The sequence below is a fragment of the Staurois parvus genome, unplaced genomic scaffold (genome assembly GCF_062004578.1).
Source record: "Staurois parvus isolate SC_StPar_1 unplaced genomic scaffold, SC_StPar_1.0 ptg001142l, whole genome shotgun sequence".
Taxonomy (NCBI): domain Eukaryota; kingdom Metazoa; phylum Chordata; class Amphibia; order Anura; family Ranidae; genus Staurois; species Staurois parvus.
The window spans coordinates 129,810-144,794 of NW_028318938.1; the positions used below are offsets into that span (position 1 = coordinate 129,810).

Sequence of the window (14,985 nt, forward strand, 5' to 3'; positions counted from 1 at the left end):
TGATCGCCTCTGCGGTTTTTATTTTTTGCGCTATAAACAAAAAAAGAGCAACAATTTTGAGTTAAAAAAAATTATTTTGATGTTTTGCTATATAATATGTCCAATATAAAAATGTAAAAAATCTAATTACGTCATAAATTTAGGCCGAAATGTATTCTGCTCCATGTCTTTGCTAAAAAAAAAATCCCAATACGTGTAAATGAATTGGTTGAAAGTTATAGAGTTTACAAATGGCGGTATATAAAGTGGGATTTTTTTTTTATACTAGTCATGCCGGCAATCAGTGACTTATAGTGGGACTGCGGCGGACATTCTGACACTGGGGGGAACTGATTAACTGCCACTGACACCAATACAGTGATATAAAATATGGACCTTGCTTTGTGCACTGGTGCGCAGTCATGTTGGAACAGGAATGGGACATCCCCAAACTCTTCCCACAAAGTTGGGAGCATGAAATTGTCCAAAATGTCTTGGTATGCTGACAACTTAAGAGTTCCCTTCACTGGAACTAGGCAGCCAAGCCCAACCCCTGAAGATGGACCCCACACCATAATCCTCCCTCCACCAAACTTTACACTTGGCACAATGCCATCAGGCAAGTACCGTTCTCGTGGCAACCACCAAACCCAGACACGTCCATCGGATTTCCAGACAGAGAAGTGTGATTGGTCCCTCCAGAGAACACGTCTCCACTGCTCTAGAGCTCAGTGGCGGCGTGTTTTACACCACGGCATCCAACGCTTTGCATTGCACTTGGTGATGGAAGGCTTGGATGCAGCTGCTCGGCCATGGAAACCCATTCCGTGAAGCTCACTACGCACTGTTGTGCTCATCTGAAGGCCACACCAAGTTTGGAGGTCTTTAGTTATTGACTCTGCAGACAGTTGGCGACTTCTGCGCACTGTGCGCTTCAGCATACGCTGACCCCGCTCTGTCATGTGACGTGGCCTACCACTTGGTGGCTGAGTTGCTGTTGTTCCCAATTGCTTCCACTTTGTTATAATCCCACTAACAGTTGAGCGTGGAATATTTAGTAGCCAGGAAATGTCACGGATGGACTTATAGCACAGGTGGCCACCTATCACGGGACCACGCTTGGAGTCACTGAGCTCCTGAAAGCGACCCATTCTTTCATCAATGTTTATAGAAGCAGTCTGCATGCCGAGGGGCTTGATTTTATACACCTGTGGCCGTGGAGGGGATTGGAACACCTGAATCCAATGATTTGGAGGACTGGCCCAATACTTTTGGCAAAATAGTGTATACATATACAATAATAATCTGTATATCAGAAGAGTGAGAACTATTCCTACCTGTTGGATCAGCTCCGGGACGCAGACGGAGGAGGATACAGAAGAGAGCGGTGACTGATTACTATGGAAAACAAAGTCATAAACCGCTTACAGGGTGAACCTTGCCCTCTAAGAGTGAGAGATGGATTCAGTCTTCTTCTGTAGAAACGAAAACAAAAGAAACGTCTAAAATTTACACAAATTGGACCTCTGTACTGTGTAACAACAATTTGTTCATGGATAAACACAATAAAGAGTCTGTGGTATAGCAGCAATTATTGCAATTGGAGATGAATGGTAGAGGGGTGGATGAAGAGTTGGATGGATGGATGGAACGTGGTTCACCTCTGCAGCTCCTGCAGATCTGGGCAGGATCACCTCATAAAGTGAAAAACACCTTTATTGAAAGCAACACACTAAGGCCCCTTTCACACTGACGGTCCAATCAGGTCTGCCTGTTAGTTTTTTAGTTGAACCCGATCGAACCATCCATAGCTCTCCATTCATAGAGCCCTTTTCATAGGTGGAAGCTAATGTGCAGCTTCTATGAATGAAGGAGCAGGTGGAAAGGGCAGGTATAGTCAGAAGTCTTGATGAGCGTCTATGAAAGGTCCAATCAATTGTATTAACTCCCATATCACTGGAAGATTACTGCTGGGTGGATATTCAGGGGGGGCAGAGGAATGAAAATTTAGACTAAGAGAGCAGCACAAGGGACACTTCTCATTTGTAGTATTTACCATACCTTATGCTGATTGAAAGAAAAAAATAACTAAACTTTGGCTTTAAAGTTGTGAGGACCCTCCAGCTTGTTCCCAGACAGGTTCAGTGTCCTCAGTGTCGGGTTATTTCTTATTCCAGATGCCAGGTGGGGGCAGGAACTGTCTGTCAGCTGATTACTCTTCAATCTGTAGAAGAGAAGAACAGGGATGTTCAATTCCTATCGCCCGACGCCTGGGACATGTAGTTCCGGGCACCAGGCAGGTAGTTGTTATCCTCCTTTAGCCCTGCTGCAGGCAAGCAGCGAACTCATCTGTCAGGTGAAGCCATCGATGGCAGCGCTGCTGCCAATTGCTTTCATACAGTGCCAGCCTCTCCATGCCCCGGGTGTGAGGTTTCCCAGGCTCCGCTTGCCTATCTGCAGGCCCGGCTCGCCGACAGCTAGAGGGGAAGGAGAAGCCCACAGTGTCAGCCTCTCCCCCGCTATATTTCCCAGGCTCCACTTGCCCATCTGCGGACCCGAGACTGGTTTGGTGGGTGCCGTGGGATGTGGTATAGGGGAGGGAGGAGGAGAGCGGACACATCCACTCCCCTCCTCTTCTTCTCCTGACCCAGAGGTGATGTGATGTCACTTCCAGTTCCCTGTTCGACAGATTCCCAGTCTTTGAGGCCGGGAAAGAATGTAGTGCAGTGCGATGTGCACCACATTATATTAAGTGTAGTACAGGGGAGACATGCAGGGTTTTTAGACCTTGGATGTCTCAAACAAGAGAACCTGTCACCAAAAATTATCACAAAGGGGACCTTTTGTCCCGTATGTGATTTAAAAAAAAAAAAGTTAATTAAACTTTTTTTTTTTAATGGAAGTTACACCCAAGCATACAACACCCCCAAATGTTTCAAGGCCCCCTCACCCCACATATATACGCAGACACAAACGTAAAAGCACATGCTTGGACGCCTACACTACACATGAAAACGATGATTGCGATACATGTTGCATATCGCCGCACACGCCAGAATGAGAGCAATAATTCTAGCACCAGACCTACTCCGTACACTATACTGATGACCTATAAGGGGCTTTAAAAGTGTTGCCTATAGAAAATATAGGGTACTAAAATTTGCTGCCGTTTCAGGAGTGCACGCAAATTTAAGGTTTGACATGTTGGATATCTATTTACTCGCTGTAACCTCATCTTTTATAAAGACATTGGGGAATGTATTGCTTTTTGTGCCCTAAAATTAACTAAAGTGTATTTTTTACTGAAATTTTGTGTTTCGTGGGACATAAAAAATTGGAGCTACCACTATTGTATTCTCTAGGATCTCTGCTTTCAGAGAATATATCATGTTTGGAGGGTTTATGTAATCTTTAGGCCTAAAATTATTTTTTGAATGTGAGCAAATAACGCAAAAACAGCTCTGGCAGTGAAATGGATAAAGGATAAGTCTGACACGCCCCTTTCCTGACAAGCAGCTAATCGGTGCTGTCAGGGCAGGGCTGTGGAACGGACAGGTAGGCCTAGTGGCAGGGTAACGCACTGGCTGACGACAACCACCACCAACAGACCGAAGTCCCTCACGGCGCGGAGTCTAAGTCCCAGGCTGCCCTTCACCAGGGCCCCTGATGGTGGGGATGGACTTGACGCAGCCAGGTACCAGGTCGCGGCCCCCGAGACACCCCGGCTGCGGTAATGGCCACCGCCAATGGCTTGTAGCTGGTGAGAATGACAATAGCGTAGTCAGGCAAGCTGGGTCGACAACAACGGGACAAAACGGTACAGAACAGTAGACAGAGAATCACAGGTCACGGGCCGGGTTCAGCAACGGAAGGTCAGATCGAAGGAAAACACAGAGAATGGTCTTAGTCACAAGCCAAGTCAGAATACCAGAAGAGTCACGAGCGTATACACAGAGCTGTAGGAAGACACAAGACACAAGTGCAAAGAGCATTTGCGGGCCACAGGCTTATATGTCATCAGCCACACCCCTCTGGGGGATGGACCTCAGAGACCTGAAGGCATAAAAGGATTCCCACCATGCACAGCAGAATCCAAGATGGACGCCAGCACATGGAGTAACAAAACTTCAGGGAAAAGGTAGGACCTTGACAGGTGCTCATCACACTGCAAGGTCTCTCCTTTCCCTGCTAGTCCCCAGGTTCAGTGCTGGAGAGAGGCAGGGAGGGGAGGAGGAGATAAACAGCGCAATGTTAAAAATATTAAACATTTGGGTCGCCATAAAGCCCCTTTTGTTTTTAAAAGCCCCCGACATTCCTAAAATCACCTCCGATTTAAATACAGTTTTGGTTAAAAAAAAACAACTTATTTTATCTGGACAAGTAGAATGGGGCCCCGATTTAGTCCCTGGATAAGTCGTTTTTTCAAAAATTTCCACACCCCTGGAAGAATGTTACCAGAAATATTTCCTCTCCCACCAATTAGTATAGTTATTATCTATATAAATAGAGCTTATTTTATTTATTGTAATTGTGTATTTTAGTTTATTTTATAGAGTGACAGAAATGAGACAAACGTACCTTGGTTCAGTTTAACCACCTCCCGTCCGGCCGTTGTATATAAACAGCCGTACGGTGGCATTGTACGATCATTGTACAGGACCTCTGTACGAGGTCCCGATCATGTGATCACTGATTGGCCAATCAGTGATCACATGCAGAGTAGTAAGCAAGATCTCATTTCTGACATCATTGCTTACTACGGGTGAAATCCGTGAATGATCACAGAGGTCACATGGTACAAGAGTATTCACAACAGCCTTGTACCATGTGACAAGCTGTGACCAACCACAGCTCACACAGTATTTCTCAATGGCTGCAAGAATGCAGCCAGAGAGAAAGAGAAATGATTGCTTTTACAGCCTTTATGGGTGTAAAAACAATCAGTCTAAAAAAAAAAAAAAATCTTTATCAGCCCCCACAAGTAGTACAGTGTCACCATGGTGACACTGTACTGCTAGGATGACAGTATGTAAAAAAAAATAAAAAACAAATAATATAAAAAAATAAAATAAAAATGTAAAAAAAAAAATTTTTTTAATTATAATTTTTGATTATAAACTAGTTTGGGTTATTTTGTTTACTAAAAAGATAACTGAATACATTTTGGCCAAGATTTATGATATATTATTTATTTGCAAAATTTTATAAGAAAAACACTTTTTAAAAAAAAATGTTTGGACTTTTTCATTTATATAGCAAAAAAAAATAAAAATCAAGTGGTGAATAAATACCACCAAAATAAAGCTTTATCTGTGTCAAAGAAATGCTAAAAAATTCATATGGGTACAGTGTTGCATGACCGCACAATTGTCATTCAAAGTGTGATAGCGCTGAAAGCTGAAAATTGGCCTGGGCTGGAAGGGGGTAAAAGTGTGGAAGTGGTTAAGGCTTGTTTGCTGAAACCAATCTCCATTGCCGTCAATGTGGAGATGAATCTGAGAAATCTGTAATTGCCATTTTCTAGGCTAATAGGTAAGAGATGGTAAATGAGAGGGGTGCACAGAAGAGGCCTAATGACTAATGACGGCGGTAGTACAGCCCTGGCCAAAAGTTTTTAAAATGACACAAATATTAATTTTCACAAAGTCTGCTGCCTCCGTTTTTCTGATGGCAATTTGCCATATACTCCAGAAAGTTATGAAGAGCGATCAGATGAATAGCAATTATTTGCAAAGCCCCCCTTTGCCATGAAAATGAACTTAATCCAAAATAACTATTTCCACTGCATTTCAGCCCTGCCACAAAAGGACCACCTGACATCATGTCAGTGATTCTCTCATTAACACAGGTGTCATTGTTGAAGAGGACAAGGCTGGAGATCGTTTTGCCATGCTGACTGAGTTAGAATACCAGACTGGAAGCTTTAAAAGGAGGGTGATGCTTTAAATCATTGTTCTTCCTCTGTCAACCATGGTTACCTGCAAGGAAACACGTGCAGTCATCATTGATTTGCACAAAAAGGAATTCACAGGCAAGGATATTGCTGTTATCAAGATTGCACCTAGATCAACCATTTATCAAGAACTTCAAGGAGAACGGTTCAATTGTTGGAAAGAATGCTTCAGGGCCCCCAAGAAAGTCCAGCAAGTCCAGCAAGCGCCAGGACCATCTCTTAAAATTGATTCAGCTGCAGGATCGGGACATCACTAGTACAGAGCTTGCTCAGGAATGACGGCAGGCAGGTGTGAGTCCATCTGCATGCACAGTGAGGCGAAGACTTTTGGAAGATGGCCTGGCGTCAAGAAAGGCAGCAAAAACGCCACTTCTCTCCAGAAAATACATCAGGAACAGACTGATATTCTGCAAAAGGTACAGGGATTGGACTGCTGAGGACTGGGGGAAAGTCATTTTGTCTGTTGAATCCACCTTCCAATTGTTTGGGACATGTGGAAAAAACCTTGTCCGCAGAAGAAAAAGTGAGAGCTACCATTAGTCCCGTGTCATGCCAACAGTAAGGCATCCTGAGACCATTCATGTGTGGGGTTGCTTTTCAGCCAAGGGAGTGGACTCACTCACAATTCTGCCTAAGAACACAGCCATGAATAAAGAATGGTCCAAAAACATCCTCCGAGAGTAACTTCTCCCAACCATCCAAGAACAGTTTGGTGCAAAACAATGCCTTTTCCTGCATGATGGAGCACCTTGCCATAAGGCAAAAGTCATAACTAAGTGGCTTGTGGAACAAACCATCGAAACTTTGGGTCCATGGCCAGGAAACTCCCCAGACCTCGGTCCCATTGAGAACTTGCAGTTAAACCTCAAGAGGCGGGTGTACAAAAAACCCCCACAAATTCTGACAAACTCCAAGCATTGGTTATTCAAGACTGGGCTGCCATCAGTCAGGATGTGGCCCAGAAGTTGATTGACAGCATACCAGGGCGAATTGCAGAAATCTTGAAAAAGAAGGGTCAACACTGCAAATATTGACTCTAAGGCCCTGATTTACTAATGTACATAGACGGCATCTAGGTGCATTTCCGTAGGCTAAAGTCTACTTTTCATTGGAATCCGTCTACTTTTAGACGGCAAAGACATTTACTGAAGAAAGCGTCTAACAAACAGACTCAAAAATGAATTTACTAATCGACACAATAAAGGAATCCGTCTAAAAACACTAGACGTCCTAGAAGCACGTCTAAAGGAATGAAAAATCGCTGTAGAAACATGTTCACATTGCAATTTGCTTTCCCACATATCTGGACTTCATTTAGCCGTCTACCGTGGGTGCTTTTCTTTTAGACGGTGTTTAATAGTAAATCTCTGTGTGGAGTCCTCTGGAAGACGGCAATCGTGAACGTCAACTGAATTTCACAAACAGCACTATTTGTAGCTGGCGTCTAACACCCCGGTCACATCTAAGCCGATTTTGAAATCGCACGACTTACACCCCATTCACATCAAGCCCGACTTTGAAATCATGTGACTTACAGTGAAGTCGCATGATTTCAAAGTCGGGGGACCCACTGATTTCAAGTGCGATGTGCAAGAAGACATCTGACACATAAGTCTAAGCAAATCACACGAAAAGTAGTGCATTCACTACTTTAGAAATCGGTGCCACTCCGACCAATTCAGAACTGCACCAATATGACCGCTTTAATATCGGTCACATCGGGTGCGACTTGGCATGCGATTTGCAAATCATATGTCAAGTCGCACCCTATTGTTCGCTATTAGAGTGGTCATATCGGTGCGTTTCCAACTTGATCAGAAAGGTTTAATAAACAATCACATAGTTACAGAAAGGCAACGTTTCGGAGTCTCACAGGACCCCTTCATCGGGCATGTGACCATGCCCGATGAAGGGGTCCTGCGAGACTTCGAAACATTGCCTTGCTGTAACTATGTGATCGTTTATTAAAACTTTTGGACCCAGATTGGTGATCCTTGGTGTGCTGGTGACATTTTTTCCTTGCTGATTTTGTTCGGTTCCAGCCGACGGTCACTGCAGCACCCACTTATACACACAGCCATTTTTAATGCAGGAACGTGTGCGTTTGGATTATACACTTGCATTCCGACTTGGTCAGAGCCGCACGATTTCTAAAGTAGTACATGTACTACTTTTGTGGCGATTTGCATAGACATCTGTGGCAGATGTCTTACAAATGGCATGGAAATCGGCATCTCATCCGATTTTGAAATCGTGCGACTTTCACTGTAAGTCGCACAATTTCCGTGTCGGCTCTGATGTGACCGGGGTGTAAGGTCTTTTTATGTTGGATTTCCCAAATGTTTTTCCGATTTATGGGAAATACCGCATGCTAACAAAAGTAAATTGACATTTTCAGTATTGCATGAGAGATGTGGTCATGTGACTGACTTATCTCATGCGATAATCTGGAGTGAATTGTGCCCATAGCGCCAATAAATACTGCCATGGGGTTCCCCTTCACATCCCTGTTCAATGTTCTGTTGCATACTGCACAGGTACACTTGTTATACTGTTGCTTTCTTTCTGGCCATGCTAATGGACTGTGATTTGTGGGGCCTGCAGACCAGAATTGATGCACATAGACACATAACCAAGGGTTAACGCAGGTGGAAAGGGGATTGGTGCCGGCCAATCAGGTGCAATCACTTTCTCAGACCAAATGACAGTGGTGGGTGTAGTCTTCATTGGGCGTGGGGCCTTGTTTGGCGTGCTCCAAATCCAACCTATGTTATATAAAGGGCTGCGGTAGTCAGGGTGGCTTGGCCTGGTAATAGGCCGGGTTATTTTCAGCAAGTCCTTGCCTGTGGTGATTTTGAGGGGGGAGGAGGAGGAGATATTGTGCCAAATTGCCCCAGACCCCACTCAGGCTATGTTTTGATGTGGGCTGTATATGTTTCGCATTTTGTTCTTCTAAAGTGTGTTTTGGTGTGTATTATTGTACAATGGTCGTGTGTTTATGGTTTGGGAGCATCTGATGATCTTCGCCTTGTAATCCTAACAAACGTCAATTGCTCTGCTCTTCCAAATCTGCACTTGGCTATAATTTTGCTTATTTAGACTGAAGTGCAGTTTTAGGACAAACATAATCAGAAATGTGTGTGTGGGGGATTTGGGGAGGTGGGAGGTGTTTGTTTTTATGGCACTTTATGTATTTTTATTTTGATCTGGGGCCTGTTTTGTGGATAGATAATCCTACATCTAACTGATGGTGTGTGCTAAGTTTATGGCCCTGAAAATGTTCCCCGATTCATATTAACCATTTGTTTGCTGTACCCTGTACAAGCACTCTTCATTAGAAGGTATAATCTTTTAGATTGTAAGCTCTTATGAGCAGGGCTGTTCTATTCTAGCAACATCAATTCTGCTTTTTTTTTTTTCCACCAAGAAATTGAATGTACCTAACTACCTACTTGTTGCTACCATCAAAATAAATGGTTAATATGTATTGGATCAATAAACATTTGGACTAGGTATTGTTTGATTTTTTTTTTCTTGGGTTATTTCATGTTCTAGTTGAATGTACTCGCACCCTTACCACTTTTTTTGCTACCTATATAATATGCACAAATCTTCCTTGTTTCAGTGCACATATGCAAGTATGTGCAAAATGCCAAACTAAAAGCCCCCTATTGCACCACCAGACTGAATGTTATGTACCAATGAATAGGTCGTGTTCAATGTGCAGCTAGTTATTATTTTTACACAATCCTCTTAACATTAATCATTTGGGCCTTCAATTTATGTTGCCTTTGGCCCTTTACTGCAAAACAACATATATTCACCAATGTCAGATATATATTCACGCTGCAGGGGAAAAGTGCTATGGCGCACAATGAGGCGCCGAAGCAGCTGTCATACCGGAAATGCCCCCCTTCCCTCAGGTGTCCCCATGAGAGTTCTGCTTCCTTTCCCTCAGGTGTCCCCAAGAGAGTGCTCCCCTTACCTCAGGTGTCCCAATCAGAGTGCCCACTTACATCAGGTGTCCCCATGAGAGTTCCCCCTTATATAAGGTGTCCCCATGAGAGGGCCCCCTTACATCAGGTGTCCCCATGAGAGTTCCCCCTTACATCAGGTGTCCCCATGAAAGTGGCCCCCTTACTGCAGGTGACATCAAGGGCATTGAGATGACAAAGGGAAGGATCTTTGGTCTCTTTTTAGAACATCAAAAATGTAGTCTTTCCTGTTTGAAGTCGAAAGCACCTTAGTTACATTCCAACGTCTCCAACACACCCAATATTCTCCATCGTTTCTGTGTTCTGCAGCCTGAATGTCTCAAGAAATAAGTCGGACCTGGAAGGTAAGGCTAAATGTTACCCTATATATCTGATATTATTATTATTATACAGGGTTTATATAGCACCAACAGTTTGCACAGCGCTTTACAAAATGAAGGCAGACATTACAGCTACAATACATACATGGAGATGAGTTGGTTCAAGTTAGATGTCCACTGTCAGCTCCATATCCCCACTATGGGTGGAGGGTAAGGAGAAGGTGAAGGAGGGAGGGAAAGAGAGACCACTGCTACATCCAGCAGAAGATCCACAGGAACACCGGGACGGTTAGTACTTCAAGGCAGCCTTCAGGGCAGAACAGAAGCGAGTCTCCAATGTCACATATGGAAAAAAAAAAGATTGAGAAGGCGCCACCAAGTGCAGTCCACCAACCCTCCACCACAAACACTGTATATAGGATACTGATATAGTCAGGGCTTTTTTTCTCAGAGGAAAGGTGGTGGAACTCCCCCACCCAAACCTGGCCACGCCCCCATCAAACCCTAGGACCACCCCTTTAGAGAACAGGAATGCAAGTAAAATTTGGGAGGGGCTATAAAAGTAAATGTATGGAATTAACACCGCCCCCCCCCCCACATTAGTAAGAATAGCGAGTAACACTGCCCCCCCCCCACATTAGCAAGAAAAGCGAGAAAAATTGTATCGCCGCTCCTTACCTGATGCTGACGATCCGCGCTATGGTAGGATCGACGAGCAGAGGGCGTGATGACGTCAGCGCGCACCGCCGGGTGTACTAAGATACACCTTTCCTATGGGGGTGGCCGCGCGCCCCCGATGTTTACACGCTGGCGGTAGAGGGGGGGGGTGAAGCGTGCATGTCCCCGCTCACCGGCTGTGAGCAGCGGCAGTGACAGGTGCCGGGCACGCGCAAGCATGACATAAACAAGCCGCGTCCGGCACCTGTCACTTTCGCTGCTCTGCATAGCTTGTCAGCTCTGCAGAGGCAGTCGGTGAGCGGGGACAAGAAGAAAAAGGTGGCGGAACGCAGTACCGCCGCGTTCCGGCAGAAAGAAAGCCCTGGATATAGTATTACATGAGGCAGGGGGATCCCCCCCAGATGTGTAATAGAAGGGATCTGTGTGGTTTAGAATCACTCTGTGGGTCTGGGTTACTGAACTGCAATCTGTATTCTTACTGGTATAAAGTATTGTAGTTTTCCTGCCCCAGTACCTCCTGTATGGAATGGGAGTATTTCTGTGACATGCTTCATAGTTTTTGTACCTCTCATCCTTATATGACGTATGAGAAAAGGAAAAACCAACTTTTTAATTCGACCTTTAAATTGAACTGTTACAGAAGTAAAGTTATAATTTAAGGGATCTTGAAACCTAAAAGTGATACTTCTAGAGTCTGATAATACATTCCAGCAGGCGAATCGTGTGTTGTAGAAACCGAGCTCAGCAGTCAGTGAGCGATGGGAAGGCAAGCATCTGCAGCTGGGAGATTCTGGACCTTTTACTTACTTACATAGTTGAAAAACACACCCATATATATATAAAATTTGTTTTTTGTTTTTTTAAAAGAGCTCCTCTAGGATGGCTGACCATCGTCTTATCGTCTTGATAACGCCCTGTGGGTGGGGCGAAACGCGTTGACGCACTTCCGGTTGCCTGGTCCGTCGTCTGACGTCATTTCCGGTGAGTGGAGCGCACGCTGAGCGGTGCGTTCCAAGGGGCCATCTTAGCCTAAGTAGAAGAGTCTGTAGCTGAGGTCTGTCATCCTGCTGCACACTAAACTGTGAGGTCCTTGTATAATCGGTGTACATGAAAAGTGGACCATTTCTGAAGAGAATCGCTGTTGTTTTGAATAAAAAGTGGGCTATATCCCGCAAAAGAATGTGAGTGGTCTGGAGAGATTAATTTGAGGAGAAGTTACTGCGGTATCACGCTATGGTCTTTTCTTCTTCCTGATTTTCCTTTGGGGGATTCGGTGAGAGGAGTAAGCAGAAGAGGTACCTAGACATAAGAGGAAAGAGCACTTGGAGGTCCCAGACAAAGTAAAGGGGGTCCAGGAGCCCTTAACAATCCTGAAAGGCGTGTGACTCACCATTATCTGGTGAGTGCGGTTAATGTTGATTTCTGCACTGGTGGATGGTGAAGGGATCAGTAACACGGAAGAATCAGATGGAAAATATATTACAATTTAATTTGATGTAATTTTGTCACGGGACTGTAATTATATTTATATATATATTTTCTGGGGTTTTTTTGATTTTTTGTCACTTTGCTTTTTTGTCACTGGACTTATAATTTTTATATATGTTTTTATATCAATATATTTTATATATAATTTATTATATATATCTTTATTAGCACATTAATGTTTTTTTAAACTGAGTAATGTAATTGATCATGTGGGTTTGCGCTGGTTTTCATTGTTAAAAGTTTTTGGTCTTTTGTACCTGTGCACAGCAGCATCTCACGGGGATTTGTATGGTAAATAGGAAGTCCTGAGCGCTGAGGTTTTGTTTTTTTACATATTGTGATGATTATGGCTTACAGCCCATGAAAACCCAAAATCCACAATCTCAGAAAATGAGAATATTGTGAAAAGGTGCAATATTCTAGTCTCAAAGTGTCCCACTCTAATCAGCTAATTAAGCCATAACACCTGCAAAGGGTTCCTGAGCCTTTAAATGGTCTCTCAGTCTGATTCAGTAGGAATCACAATCATGGGAAAGACTGCTGACCTAGCAGTTGTGCAGAAAACCATCATTGACACCCTCCATAAGGAGGGAATGCCTCAAAAGGGAATTGCAGAAGAAGTTGGATGTTCCCAAAGTGCTGTATCAAAGCACATTAATAGAAAGTTATGTGGAAGGGAAAAGTGTGGAAGAAAAAGGTGCACAAGCAGCAGGGATGACCGCAGCCTGGAGACGATTGTCAGGAAAAGGCCATTCAAAAGTGTTGGGGACTTTCACAAGGAGTGGACTGAGTCTGGAGTCAGTGCATCAAGAGCCACCACACACAGACGAATCCTGGACATGGGCTTCAAATGTCGTATTCCTCTTGTCAAGCCGCTCCTGAACAACAAACAACGTCAGAAGCGTCTTACCTCAGCCAAAGAAAAACAGACCTGGTCTGTTGATCAGTGGTCCAAAGTCGTCTTTTTTGATGAGAGCAACTTTTGCATCTCATTTGGAAACCAAGGACCCCGAGTATGGAGGAAGAATGGAGAGGCACACACTGCAAGTTTCCACAGTCTGTGTTGATTTGGGGAGCCATGTCATCTGCTGGTGTTGGTCCACTGTGCTTCATTAAGTCCAGGGTCAACGCAGTCGTCTACCAGGAGATTTTGGAGCACTTCATGCTTCCTTCCACAGACGAGCTTTATGGGGATGCTGACTTCATTTTCCAGCAGGACTTGGAACCTGCCCACACTGCAAAAAGCACCAAAACCTGGTTCAATGACCGTGGGATTACTGTGCTTGATTGGCCAGCAAACTCGCCTGACCTGAACCCCACAGAGAATCTATGGGGCATTGCCAAGAGAAAGATGAGAGACATGAGACTGAACAATGCAGAAGAGCTGAAGGCCGCTATTGAAGCATCCTGGTCTTCCATAACACCTCAGCAGTGCCACAGGCTGATAGCTTTCATGCTGCAAAAGGGGCCCAAACCAAGTACTGAGTACATATGCATGCTTATAATTTACAGATGTCCGATATTGTTCTATGTACAATCCTTGCTTTATTGATTGCACGTAATATTCTAATTTTCTGAGATTGTGGATTTGGGGTTTTCATGAGCTGTAAGCCATAATCATCACAATGATGACAAATCACGGCTTGAACTATCTTGCTTTGCATGTAATGAGTCTATCTCATATATTAGTTTCACCTTTTAAGTTGCATTACTGAAATAAATTAACTTTTGTACGATATTCTAATTATTTGAGTTTCACCTGTATTATAAATAAGGCCCTATTCACACTGTCCTGCTGAGTATGTTCCTGCGTGCATTACCACAATGCAAGTCACAGCATGATACTTATGATGGTGCGATTCAGTGACATTCATTCTGAATAGCACCCCAATACACCTCACCACCAGAGGGGGCTCTGCACAGCAGAGCAATGCGTGGTAATGCTGTACAGTACAGTGCTCTGTCAGAAAAGGTTCAGATCTGATTTCTGGAATGCTGAGGTGCATGTCAGTCCAGTCCTTCTGAATAGACTGCATAACACAGCGCACATTAACATGTGCAAAAAATAGCATGCTTTATACTACATGTCTTAGTGGTCAGGTGTGTCCAATCCTCATACTTGACCACTTCGGGGCTGCTGAGATTTCTGTACCAGGACACAGAGCACTGCCCCGGGGGGGGGGGGGGGGTACATACCGCAGTCTGGGGGACTCCTCACTAGGATGAGGAGTCTTATCTTCTTAGAGAGACCACCCACCCATACAGTCCTGGGAATGGCAAAACACGGGACAAAAGACATCTTTGCTAACCCCTTTTATAGTGCTATTAAGAATTCATGGCAGCACAAGTTCGATGTCCATTTTGCAATGTTTTTAGTTCATTTCTGAGAACGCCGAAGTGTGAAAGTCAGCAGGCTTCCTCCATCCACACTATACAGCATGGATGGATAAGTCCCCTCCGCTGGACTATTGCATGGACAGCATGTGTGTAGATCACACAACAGCGATATGATCTGTGAAAGTAATATGTGGCAATTATAGGAAAAGACCCATTCATCGGTGACCTCCCTCAT

At 44.2% G+C, this 14,985-nt stretch overlaps 2 protein-coding genes across 5 annotated transcripts in view; one reads left to right on the forward strand and one right to left on the reverse strand.

Annotated features, from left to right (window-relative positions):
• The window catches only part of LOC149439249 (NACHT, LRR and PYD domains-containing protein 3-like), a 76,434-nt gene extending 74,162 nt beyond the window's left edge, over nucleotides 1-2,272 (reverse strand). Inside the window, exon 1 of the mRNA XM_089659251.1 lies at nucleotides 1,317-2,272. The gene's annotated coding sequence lies outside the window, so the exon portion shown is untranslated. The remainder of the gene's footprint in view (nucleotides 1-1,316) is intronic.
• Nucleotides 2,273-11,789: 9,517 nt separating this feature from the next.
• Nucleotides 11,790-14,985, forward strand: part of LOC149439250 (NACHT, LRR and PYD domains-containing protein 10-like) — a 71,227-nt gene continuing 68,031 nt past the window's right edge. For all 4 annotated transcript variants that reach the window (XM_089659247.1, XM_089659248.1, XM_089659249.1 and 1 more), the window contains exon 1: nucleotides 11,790-11,906. The gene's annotated coding sequence lies outside the window, so the exon portion shown is untranslated. The remainder of the gene's footprint in view (nucleotides 11,907-14,985) is intronic.